This window comes from Nuphar pumila, chromosome 8, assembly GCF_984573655.1.
Source record: "Nuphar pumila chromosome 8, dmNupPumi1.hap1.1, whole genome shotgun sequence".
Taxonomy (NCBI): domain Eukaryota; kingdom Viridiplantae; phylum Streptophyta; class Magnoliopsida; order Nymphaeales; family Nymphaeaceae; genus Nuphar; species Nuphar pumila.
The window spans coordinates 121,170,618-121,183,567 of NC_143256.1; positions in this window are offsets into that span (position 1 = coordinate 121,170,618).

Genomic DNA, 12,950 nt, shown 5'->3' on the forward strand with positions numbered 1-12,950 from the left:
ACAATAACAGAGTAATTGCCGTATGCACGAAAAAGAACTCATAGACTGTAGTTGATTACCCCTGAAAGATCCATTGCACAAAGGTGCACGAAACAACGTTCTTTTAAGTGAAGAAGTATGAAAGCGAGCATACATGCAATGGATCATTGAACAACCTTATAGTGAAAAATGTGTCTTCTAAGTGGATTTTAGGTGTTATTTACGAATACATACACGATAACCCGAATATGACTCTAAGAGAAAACATAAATGGCATCAGTCACGAAGAAGGTGTAAAGGTTATTTATAAACAAGCATGACGTGGATAGAAATGGATGGGGGTAGCATTATATGGTTTATTCGAAGAGTCTTTTTGAATGCTTTCTGTCTATTTAGATCATTTGATGAAAGTTAATCGATAATTGCTAGGGTACATACAAACCGATAAAAAAAGATCGATTTAAGTACATGTTCTTATCCTTTCATTCATGCATCGATGAGCTTTTAAAAGGATGTCATCAAATTCTTATAGTAGATGGAACATTCTTAAAAAGAAGATACATTAGTATATTGTTTTGGTCCATAGGATTGATCTTTGTGGCGAGATATTACTGGTAGCATTTGTAGTTATGGATAAAAAGTTGAAGGATTCATGGGCATGATTTTGAAGCATGTGACAGAAGAGTTCACTATCTTCAATGAATATAAAAAGAGATTAAAGTTTATAGTTATCTCAGATAGAAATGAATGTCTAAAGTATGATATCTCATACACATGACCTACACGTTATGTTTGATACTATATAGAACACTTGACAAAAACTTTTCTAAGAAATTTGGTTCACCACTCAGTGCACTTTGGTGGAGTATAGCTTAAGCAACCACAAGACAACAATGCACTTGTTTTTTTAAAAAAATCTGAGAGTAAAACTTAGCCACATACAATTATATTGCCACTAACATAAAACCAAAACATTGAACTAACAATCATTTTCTAACAAAAAGATATGGGTGTTTAACGTCTAATATAGCAGAGAGCTTCAATTCGTGAATTCTCATCATACATGATAAGCCCCTAATTTCTCTTATTGAAAGGCTTTGTCTCATACTGATGAAACTTTTTAAGAAAAAAAAAGAATATCATGAAGAAAATATTAGGTGTTGTAATACCTAGAGTCAAAGAAAAGGTAGATGCGCTTAAGAGAAAGGCACAACATCTACGTGTGCATATCGTGCATTGTTGTCGACGTCAATATGAAGCACGAGACTGATCTCACGGTTACAATGTTGATCTTGAAAAGTAGTTATGCTCTTGTGAAGAGTGACATGTTAGCAGAATTTCATGCGAATATATGATCACATGCATTTTGTACGAGGGAAAGCTACTAGATGATTACTGTAATAAGTTCTTCACAATTGAATCATATCAAGTTGTATAATATATATATATATATATATATATATATATATATATATATGTATGTATATGCATTCCTTTTGATTAATGATATTGTCCTACACATCGCTCCATCAACTCTTATTCTTATCTATCCATCCATCAAAAGTGATTCATAAAACAAGATGACCTAAGATGAAGAAATAGAAAATAAAACACAAAGATGTTGTATTATACAAGTGCAGTGTATGTGGTGCGGTTGACTACAACAGGTAAAAGCATGAATAACAGTATGTATGAGTACCTATGTTTTGCAAAACATGCATTTGTTACGAATTATTTAATGAATTACTTCTTTGTATTTATTTATTATTTATTAATGAACTGTTCCAATGTCTTTTTTAATCTATTTGTTAAGAGTTGTTTAATTAATTGCTTTTTTATATTTATCTATTATTTGTTAATGAATTGCTCTAATGTCTTATATAATATATTTGTTAAGAGTTGTTTAATGAATTACTTCTTTGTATTTATCTATTATTTTTTAATTAATTATTTCAATGTCTTATATCTTTTATTTGTTAAGAGTTGTTTAATGAATTGTTTCTTTGTATTTATCTATCATTTTTTAATAAACTGCTATAATGTCTTATGTCTTCTATTTGTTAAGAGTTTAATGAATTGCTTCTTTGTATTTATCTATTTTTTTTTAATAAATTATTTTAGTATCTTGTCTTTTATTTGTTAAGAGTTGTTTAATGAATTACCTTTTTTGTATTTATCTATTATATTTTAATGAATTGATCTAATGTCTTAATTCTTATATTTATATCTTAGGTATTTCATGATGAATACTTGTACACATAAAGGAAAACTTGACATCAAAAAGAGAATCAAACCCCTACCTTCACCCCTAAGCGAGGACCCAATTGTGGTGCCTGGGGTATAATGAATGCCTCGAGTCATGTATGTAGGCAACCAGTGTAGTGACATATGTATGTTTATATTTAATTTCAATTAGTGATGTGAACATGTTAGTGAAAAAGAAAGAGGTGCAAAAGCCAAAAGAGCCGAAAGAACATGGATTTTATAAAGAAACTATATTGGCAAGTGATGTAAGTGTTAGATTTGCTTGTTAGCTAGTTTGTTCATTTGTTATGTTAGTACGTAGACTCATTTGAATCTATCATGAATTATCACATATTTAATGTCTTATATAGACTCTAGCAAAATTTATAAAAAGACTCCAAATGTCCCACAACCAGGACATGGCAATATGAGCGAAACTTTCCAAGACCATTTATCTTACTATGTATTTCTCCATGAGTCTTAAAAGTGATGTTTCTATTATTTTTCTATCAACTAATAAAAACTAACTGGTAAACATTAATTATTCACTCAAAACTAAAGAGATGTTAGATGGGGCTTGTAGATGCTTAGAGACCGGCCAATTAATGTATCCATTCTTTAAATTTGACAAGGTGTCTATTGGACAACTTTGCATACTTATAAAATATAAATTTTCATGTGCATAACAACCATAAACTCGATTATGTTGTAAATCTTAATTTCTGCCAATTGTGACAACCAACACTGGGTTCTTTGAGAAATAAATATGAAAGCAATGAAGTTCAGGTTGTGCAATTCGAGAAGGTCTACAACTAATGCATATAAGAACATCAACGTACTAGTATAATGACATTACTTATTCAAAAATATGCTTACTACTCTCTTGTACTCAATAGGTTGAATGTTGTGTTGCATGTTCATTTTTTACAGGGTGGTTTGGCTTCGCCTGTTACACTCATTGGATGGTCTAGATCATGGAGGGTATTCCTCAACAAAAAAATAGGTAATTACTTTGCATATGTTTGTTAACTCAATTCATACATGTACATGTTCGTGACTTAGTATATGATTGTTACATGTTTGATTGTAGTATATTTATACTAATGTACATGCAGTACTTGAACATAAACATATAATTGAACTTCAAGCAAATACGCGTTTATATATCATATTTTGTTGTATTTTGCAGATATAAGTTATAGTTAGTTGTTTGCTAAAAAACCTTTTTCAGAATGATGCAACAGACTACAGAAAGTATATGATCAAATTCTATAAACGCATAAGAGAGAAGACAACTTTGGAGGGTGTCTAACAGAAGGTAAAGGATGAGACAAATAGCAAAAAAAGACCACAATAAAACACAAAAAGGTCCAAACGCCAAACAAAAGGCAGACGATGAAAAGACATCGAACAATGAGGTGCTAGATGGCAAGATATCGGTGGTTAAGCTGTGGACAATTCTAGAAAGTATAAGTTGATTACTATTATAAAACATTGGATGTAAATTTTACAGAATTATAAAAGATTGTATATAAATTTGATAAAATTATTCTGTAAATGTACTTTAAATATTCTATGTTATGTAAAATATGTTTTATAAGTTCTAGGTGTTCTTTAAACAGGAGAAAGTTCTGCATATTTTACATGTTTAATTTCATTATCGGAAAGTTCTATAAAATTTTTTATGTTTAATTTCATTATCCGTTTAATATTTTGTAACAATTGTAAGAGGGAAATTTCTTTGGGAAGAACTTTGCATATATTTAAGAGAAATTCATGTGATTTATTAGAAAATCACATAATTATGAAAAAAATGCATAATTAGGAGAAAACTCATAATTTCAAGAAGGAACTTGCATATTGTGGATGCAATCACATATTTACAAAAAAATTTGCATATTGTGAACGAAATCACATATTTAGGAGACAATTTACATAGTATAGATGAAATCACATATTTAGGAGGAAATTCACATATTGTGGATGAAATCACATATTTAAAAGGAACGTCACATATTTAGGAGGAACGTCACATATTTATGGTGAAGCGCATATTTAGGAGAAAGCTCACATATTTAGGAGAAAAAGCACATATTTACGAAATATCATATTTAAGAGAAAAATTGCATATTCAAGACATTCACATATTTTGGATGAAATCACATATTTAGGAAGAACATCACATATTTTTTGTTGCAAAAGTCCTTACGTTCCACACATATTGGTCATTGTTTGCAATATTGTTTGGTGGACTTCTCCATCCTTATAAATCTTGTCCATTGCTCGCATACCATATGTGAAGTTGATTAACTTTAGCCATGATGTACAAATTTATATGTCACATTCAAATTTACAATTCAACAGATACACAATTCACCTATAACATTCAACTTTACATAGAGTAACATTCAAATTTATAGGTATATAAACAATTCACTTGTAACATTCAAATTCATTGTAATAACAGAAAATTTACAGTAAATACATAATTCACCTATAATGTTCAAATTCAACTATGATAACTGAAAATTTATAACAGATACACAATTTACGTATAACATTCAAATTCACCTGTAATATTAAATTTTACAATAGATACACATTTCACCTATAACATTAAAATTCACTTGTATATTTTAAATTTGCATAAGGTAACATTCAAATTTGTAGGTATATACACAATTCACCTGTAACACAATTCACAAAACTATATACATTAATTCACAATTCAAAGTTAATCTGTTACATTCAAACTAGTTAAATTGTTAACCTTGGTTTACATTTAAACTAGTTAAATTGTTAAATAAAAAGTCAATTACAACTACATTTATAATTATTTACAAAACATTGCTTACTTAATTACAATGATTTACAAAACAATTAAAAACAGAAGTCGCTAACGTAGATGAGTTAATGCGCTTGTAGCTCCTCGATGGGCTTATTATTGTTAGCGATAAGGTCAACTTAAGTTTGTATAATAGACTCATTTGCTTCAAGCTACTCCTTCAGCATGCAAATTACAACCAATGCAAGAGCCAATTCACTTTTCGCTCTACTTGCAGTCCGTTTATGCTTCAGACTCCTCACTCCAACTTCTCTATCCTTCTCAATGCCCTTCTTTGTGGAGGGACTGCTTGCAAACTGTAGGTTGTCAACAACTACATCCTCGTCATTGTAGGTACATACCATGGATGACAAGCCGATGTCTTCATCGTTGTCACACCAATTTTCAAGTTCAGAAAAGAACATCATGGGGTAATCATTCGTTCAATCCTTCATTGTCATCGACACAGTTCTACTAATTGCATGAGGGCAACAAGTTGGTTGATAAAAAAACTCAAATTGTTGGACCACTCACCTGGCCATTTGGTGATCAACTTCATTTATGTTGTGCAACCAAATATCCCTCATCATGATGTCCTTCGTTTGCACAACCACATCTTGATTATCTTCCTCTGTGTTTTTGTAGGGGCACCACTTTACCTACAAAATAAAGTTTCATTCATGGTTAGTCCTATATCGCATTATTTATAAAAACATTAAAAAAATTTCAAGAATACTTGCATGTACCCTCGTCAGTCTCCACAATGATGCAGTGTAATGGGCACTTCCTATGTGAGGACTCAACACTTTTCAATCATTCTCCTCCTCTTTCTTGCATGACTGACTCCACATTGAAAAACGTGAAAAATCATAGAGATAGTCACGTCTCAGAGGCCTTCAAATGGATATTCTCATATGCAAACCTGCAAGGATTAACATGGATTAATACACAGTATAATAAATCAACATTGTTAAATAACTCAAAAGTTTAGGTACAATAAAGAAATAAATATCTCTAACACAACCAATATGCCAGAGATATTTTTTCTTTCATGTATCATCTCACTCAAATTTGCCTATAGGTGTGTAATTGAGGTTGATCCCCATGTGTAGTCATCGACGTGATCCAGGTCTTGAAATAGTTCAATGTATGATTCATGGATCGATTTTTCATCAGTGTCGATGAATAAGCATGTGTCAAAGAAGTACAACAAGAATGTTGTGAGCTCCTTCTCTACTCTATGACCAGCATTCCCTCCAATATATGGTAGCTTTCCTTTCATTCTCCTCATCTTATTAAGAGTCTATCACCTTTAAATGCATCATCATCTTGTAGATAAACACCTAAAGCATGCTTGAAATCTCATCACCGATGTACACTTACTGACTCTCCACAACACTTAAATCTGGTGATTTGTGCCATGTCCTTTAATGTGATGGTCATCTCAATATCTCTGAACTGGAATATATTGGTTGTCAAATTTCAAAACTGCATAATGACCTCTAAGAGACTGTGGTTGATGTTTCATGGTGTGATCTCCAATAATTTTTTAAAATACATCAGATCCAATATGTCCTTTGTTTTCTCATATAGTTTAGGTTTAGGAACCACTCGTATGCTTGGAACCAGTAGAATTTGTGCATGCATCTTGTTGGATCCTATGAATCTTGTTGTTATGGATCTTGCAATCATAATTCATTTTGTTCGAATCAGTCAAATTAATCATTGAATTACATACACAAATATAATCAATCAATTGTAATATTCAAACTAGTTATCCTAAAAACATGTTTCACGCACACACATATATATGACAAATTAATGAATGTATATATTTAAATTAGTTATCCAATAAATATGTTACAAACATATACCTCAAATTAATCAAAGAATTAAAATACTGGATGTAGGTATCTTACAAACATACTTCATACACACACACACAAATATATATATATATATATATATATATTCAAACTCTTGTGCAAAGTACCTGTCCACGAGGACTGGACCTTGTTCCCCGCTGCGACCTTTTCCTTGGAGCATGTACTTTCTTCTCTAATCCCTCCAAATGATCCTTCTTAGAACCCTTACCTCCACTTCTTGAAGATCCTCTACATTAAACTTAACCTTAGGGTTCATATTCTCCTCTTGTTGGGGTACCTCCTCCGACCTTGTACATGATCCTTCTCCTATATTCTCCATACTCTCTATCTTCAGCTCGTCACTATCATTACAGGTGGTCACGGCTCCAACTTCCTTTATCCAGACATTGAGGTTAACAAAAACCTCATAGTGAGCCAATGGGTTAAACTTCTTTACCACTGTATCCTCCTTAGATGATTTTGGGATGGGAGACATAAATGTGGCCACAAACTCAGCAACCTTTTTGTAGATTTTGCCTCAAAATTGAGTTAAGATAAAATTATTAGTTGTTATTTGGCCAACATTGAAGGTGTTAGCTGTTGTGTCTTGTTTAAGTACAAATTTCTGGGTTTGTGACTAGTGACACTACATTTTCTTTAGAAAATGTTGAACACCCAAACTTTTGGCAATGGAGCACGCTCCCTCTCTATCCATGTGTTAACCATACTTCGTACTTCATAGTAGGATGCATCACCCAAGTCATAAATTTTCATCTTTAACATTTTATGTTGTATTCCAACACTAGCAAATGATGTAGATGTGGACCCATATAAGACAATCTTCTCAATCACGATATTATAACAAACAAATTCAGAATTTCTTACAATAACAAAATGAAGAATATAGGTAAACAAGCAGGCAATAGAGACAAGACATAAGCTATTGAAAAAACATTGCAAAAAATAAACACAATGGCCTATTCAAAATAGAAAAACTCGAATCATTAAGAAAACAATAATAAAAAAAATAAATAGAGTTCCTTAATCATGTTTATAATAGAAGATACACAATATATAAACAACCAAACTGAAAGATAGAGGTATACAAATTGTTAAGAAACTAGTTAGACAAACGAACATGCACACAAATGATTTAATCAACGAAAAACATAATAGGCTATTGATCATGCAAAGACAACTTGAAAATCATGCAATTCTTGCACAAAATAACTAACTCATGCCAATGTTTCAAAAAAATCACCGATTCAAGCCGTTGTTTTAAAAAAAAAAATCTGCTTCAACTATTACAAATGTGCTTGCTGGGAAAACTCGTCATTCCAACCGCTGATTCTGAAAAGCTCGATGATGAATTGTCATCGATAACTTGTTGAAAAAGTCATCAAAATTAGTGGTCAGAATTTGTTGTTGGGAGGAGAACGTTGGGGACCACAAAAAAACCTAGTTTTTGCAAAAATAACCACGGTTGTGGATAACCAGTTTTTTTTAAAATCGAAGGGTCTCATTTAATGTTCGTATAGAAATCCACAAATAGGTAGAAAATTCACATTCTTTTGAAACATTGGCATGACCTTATTTGCGATGTTTAAAAAAATCTTCATATTTATTAGAAAATCCACATATAAAGTGCATATTCACAATTACCTTATTTGCAAAGTTAGTACCTTATTTACGATAGTCATTTCAGAGTATGAACTTCATAAAAAAATTGCAATATATTATATGCGCAAATCACCATATATTTGTGGATTTCCTTGAAGATTAGTTACTAAAAGAGGTTTGTATGGTATCTCCCAAATTTTGTACTATATATGTGAATTTAGTACAATATTTGTGAAGTAATGCAGGTTTCAATGAGATTTGCAAATTTGATTATGCAAACTTTGCAACATATTATATGAGCAAATTAGCATATATTTGTGAATCTCCTTGTCGCACGATATATCCCGAATGTCACACTATATATGTGAATTTAATACAGTGTTTGCGGACAAGTTTCAGTTGTAGAAGGTTTATAAATTTGGTTATGCGAATTTTGTGAGGTCCATAAAAAAATTTGTCAATCTACTTTTTAGTGAGAGTCTGTGATACTAAGAGAGCGTACTGATATATCATGCAAAACTCAGAAAATTCGCTCGCGAGAAGAGTAAACATGTCCAAAAGAAGTCAGACATTTGTGAATTTGGGCATAATGCAAATTAAAAAAATTATAGGGCATTTAAAAAAACATGTCATTTTGTCATACGATACTATCATTTTTCGTTGTTTAATTTGGAATCTAATTTTTTAAGATCTGGTTTAGAAAAATCCAATTTGGTATCACAATTCTCAAACATTGGTGAACATCCAATTTCTTAAGAACCTAAGGGTTCCTCGAAAAGGTTTATCATGGAGAGTAAGTCAACACTAAGATCAAGATAAAAGACATAATTGAGCTCAAGTACTACCTGAGGCCCAGACCATAAGGAATATAGCCATAAGATAACCGTTGGAATGAGATTCCAATGGTTGTGTGCTCTCATGTTATTGGCCAACAAGCATGTAATAGTTAACTACGAAAATAAAAATAAGTAAAATACAGATAAACAATACACATTGAAAGTACACAGTTACAGAGTCTGTTCAAGGGGTGCAACCCTTGGGTTGAAGGGAGATTTCTCCATTGAACAAGGCCCTAATCCAACCTCCTTTCATTGTGATAAAAGTGACCTTTGAGGACGGATTTAGATATAGAGAATTAAAAAAAGAATTTTGAACTTACATAAATCTTAAAGGTTGAGAGGTTGTGATTTAAAGCCTACTGTCTGTGGCAATTTACTGCATTAGTGCGTACGACCAAAACCTCGAGTTTGCATCTCTTAATCGCTTCTGCGCATCTAGCATCTGATTTTACAATGGTATTAGAGCCACTACAAATCCATCCCTGTCAGTGATTTGAGCGCCCAACCAGAGTCTCATTCATCACTGAAAAATCAAAATCCAAAAGCAAAACAAAACAGAAAAACAGGATTAAGCAAACACAGGTCAATGATAAACTATTTCTGTTTTTTGGCAAATAGTGAACTAGGGATTCCTGTTTGCGAAAACCCGATTTGGCTTAGGGGTACGGAAAGAAAAGAGAAAAAGAAAATCTACGTACCTGAGTTCTTTTGGTGATCGTCGTTCACTTGAAACTATCACCAAAAACCATTGTAGTCGTGTCCAGAAAATCCGCCATGTCTGATTTTTATGAAACAAAAACAAACAAACATGCAAATAGAAATCAAGACAAAGGGTCGAGATTAACAAAATCAGAGGTTTCACACGTTTAGGTCACCCAAAAACTTTTTCAGAACCCTGTAATAGGGTTTACATAACTGGACTCCACCAAATCGGAGGTGTACCCATTCTTAGAAAAGAGAAGACAAGGCAGATGAGGGTATATGCGTTGAACACCGCCAGCGAACGTGCCACTGTCATCATTATGTTGAGGGTGATCAAATCCTGATGCAGTGAGGGCACGATGTTGTCACGATAACGTTGCTGACATTGCTGCTTCTCGACACAACGACAGAAAATTACAACCACATAACCGACTAGATGTTGACGCTAATGGCTCTGTGCGATGCACAGTCGTGCAACATAAATAACGTAGAAATATGTGAAAGCAATGAAAAGAGAAGCTTGGAACAAGGAATAAAACTCAATGTATTTAAATGAAGAATCAACTATTGATGCCCACAGATTGATTCTACTAACATGGAATAAAAAAAACAATGACTAACAGAACAATAATAAAGTATTCAGACTGATAGAAGAAATCAAACACAAAATGACAAAGAAAACAGTAAAGGATGTGCGGCTAAAAAAATAACAGAGAGAGTTTTGTGATTTTCCAATAGGTTTTTTTCACGCAACCCTAGGTTGGGCTATTTAAAAGGCTTCAGCTGGATCCGGGTCTCGGGTCCGGTCCCGAACCCAAGACGAACTTTGCTTGTTGTTGGATCTAGGGCATCCCAGTTGTGCCCATTGTTCTCGCCTGGAGTAGCTATGAAGGGACCTCTTCTCTGCACCTCGGTACAGTAATCTGGATCAGATCCACCACTTGGATCCGATCATCCATCCCATGGTGCAAATTCGGTCCAATGCTTGCGTCAGGCTGTATAGGTCTGGGTCCATCCTGCTTTGTATCATTCTCCTCTGGTTGGGAAGAGGTCGGCTCTGACGACTTGTTGTCTCCACAGTAAGCATTTAGATCAGACACATTAAATATAGGCAAAAAGGTGCCAATTTTTGGGCAGTTCAAGGAGGTAGCCACTCGGACCCAATCGCCTAAGAATCTTAAAAGGACCATACTTCTTAGGACTCGATTTGCCATAGGTACCCACTGAAAAATGTTCGGGATGCAAGTAAACCCACACTAATTGACAGACTTGAAGCTGGACATCACGACAACCTTGGTCTATGAAAGCTTTGTAGGCTACGTGATTCTCAATAAGTTTCGTGCAAGCTTATCTATGTATATCGCGCATGTACTCGACAACATCAAACGAGGAAGATCATTAAAATAGGCCCGCGAGCCGAAGATACCCGGTTTTTTTGGTGGAAAGAAGAACTATCTTATGACCCTTAAAGATAAATGAGTATGTGTTCCTACGGCCATCATGGATGGTCTTACGGTCAAACTGACAGGAACGTCCCAAAAGGATGTGACACGCACTCATAGGGGCCACATCACACCACACTTCATCGTGGTAATGCTCCCCCATGGAAAACTGAACTAGACAACGCAGGGTGATAGAGACCTCGTTTCCTTTCTTGAACCATGTCATCTTATAAAGTTGGGACAATTTTTTCGTTTTTAGGTTCAAGGTGGACACAACAATCTCTAACACCATATTCTCACACGCCCCAGTATCAATGATAACATCACACGCGCGCCCCTCATAGTTGCACCGGGTTCTAAAAATATTATTCTGCAACTATTTTGTTGGGGCTGACTCTCGGTATGTGGTCAAAACATGATGAATGGTTGACAAATTTTTGATGCTACTGTCGAACTCTACGACTTTCATCTCGTCATCTCCCTCAACAAGCGACTCACCCTTGCTCTCACTATTGAACACTCACTCAACAATGCCCTCTGTGAGATGGGTGTTCTTGCTCACCGTGGGGCACTTGGACGCAACATGACCCAACTCTTGATACCTAAAACAATGAAGGGTAGACTCACTGGGATTAGCTTTGGATCTAGTGTGGTACGCGGGTCCAGACTGGTCGGGTTTGCTAGGGTCGACTCTAGGGGTGGACTTTGAGTCTTCTTTCCTAGGGGAGCTCGCTCCCCTAGTTGGGAAACTCGACTTAGATTGACTGGACTGATCACTACGGGATGTCCTATGTTCTTGCCTCCTTTTCAATTTTTCCTCCACATTCATGGCATAACTGCTTGCCTGATCTAATGACTCAACTGTGACACAACTGAAGTCATCAGAAATAGTAAGATGAAGACCAGGAATATACCTTGTGACCTGCTGATGAGCGGTCTCCTCGATCTTCACTCGTAGGAAAAGATGATGGAACTCAACAGTGTACTCTTCCACTATATTGGTGCCTTGACGCAAGGTCAGGTACTCCTTGTAGGCTCTCTCGGCGTAATCTGACGGCACAAACTTAGACTGCATCAACCGCTGCATCTCCTCCCAAGTTTGTATACGCTCTAGTCCCTGCCGCTCCCTCGACCTCTGCAGCTTAACCCACCATGTCTGCGTTAGGCCTCTCAACCGAGTAGAGGCTAGGGAGACACGAGGGTGCTCAGCAACATCATGGTAGTTGAAGAAGAACTGGATGACATAAGACCAATCGAAGAACTGCTCTACATCGAACCAACCTGTGAACTCTGGAAGCTCCAGCTTCACCCTGTATGTGGAGGGGTGCCCTGGTGCTGTCTACTGACGAGCCTCCACCATGTCTGTGGGGTACTCATTCCAGAAGGCGTCATCATCCATCACGATCTCATCTCCTTCACCACGATACTGCTCTCC